We start from the raw sequence: 1,325 nt of genomic DNA, 5'->3' as shown, positions 1-1,325 counted from the left end.
CAGACACTTGTGCTCTTCTGTTTGTGTTTATATTCAGAAGCGCCTTCCTGCTGTTTGTGTCGTTTTATTCTCACTATTTATTGTTCCTTTTGATGAACAGCAGTTTTTGATTTGAAAGTTCTCACTTTTGCCAACCATTATTTATATGATTTGTGCTCCTACAGCCTAATGACCCTCTTCCAAATTTTCCTCTGAGTGTGTTCAAGTTTTTGTTTTATAGTAGGGTTTTCTCCCCCACCTGAATTTTTTTCTATATATAATACATAGTAGGGAGCCAATTTTATTATCTTGCTCGACACGAAAACCAATTGTGCAAGCACTTTATTTCAAAACGTATTGTACGCCTGTCATATTTTTAATTTCCATGGACATATATCTGAGTCTGTTTCTAGGTTCTGTCTTCTGTTCCACCGGTCGGCCATCTCTGCCCAAGTACACCTTGTCTTGTACATCATAGACTGAAGTGTCTTGACATCTGGCATGGCAGGTGCCCCTTGACTAGTCCTTCCACAGTAATCTTAGAGTCATCTTGTCAGAGAGACCCGGTGGAGAATCACACTGGAATTGGGTAGAACCTAAAAGATAGACTTGGAAGAAATGACAGCTTTAGAGTAACGATCCTTCTCGTCTTAGGACTGTGGTACTGCTCCGTCTCTTTAGGTCTTTTAAAAGTGTTCTTCGGTGGCATGATGATAATCTCTTCCTTCAAAAGAACTAGCTCCTTTTATCAGATTTAGCACGAGTGGGTCTGTACTGTTGGATGCTGTCGAAACAGCATATTATTTAAACGGCATTTTCTAAACCGTTGTTACTAGCTGTAGGGAGGCACCTGGTCTTTTATCCAACAAATTTGAATCCGTTGTAACAATCTGTCCTCAAGTTTCCCTGGGTTCTGCGCAGTTAGCAATGTCATCTGTAAATATGACAACTTTATGTGTTCCTTTCCAACAGGTCACATGATTTCTTTCTCCGGTACTGGAGAGCACTGCGTTGCATATTGACAATGCTGGTGGACGTCGATGTGACATTTCTGATATCATATGAAATGCCAGACAGGGACGTAGGGGAAGAAGTAAACTGTAAGCCAGTCCCTCTTATGAATATAGAAGCAGTAATTCTAAACAAATGAGCAGACTGAATCTGACGGAACTTTTTTTAAAAATTATGACCAAGTTGCATGGACATTTTAACATTAGTTGTTGGCATAATCAACCACATCAACCTATTAGAAATGGATCCACGCTCTCTCTAGCTCGTGCATGCTTTAGGTTTTTGCCAGTTTGTTTGGTGAGAAATCGTACCTAGTGGATTTGATAAAAGCCCTG

The sequence above is a fragment of the Lynx canadensis genome, chromosome B2 (assembly GCF_007474595.2).
Source record: "Lynx canadensis isolate LIC74 chromosome B2, mLynCan4.pri.v2, whole genome shotgun sequence".
NCBI lineage: Eukaryota > Metazoa > Chordata > Mammalia > Carnivora > Felidae > Lynx > Lynx canadensis.
The sequence above is the reverse complement of the archived record's forward strand: the minus strand, read 5'-3'. Positions refer to the sequence as shown.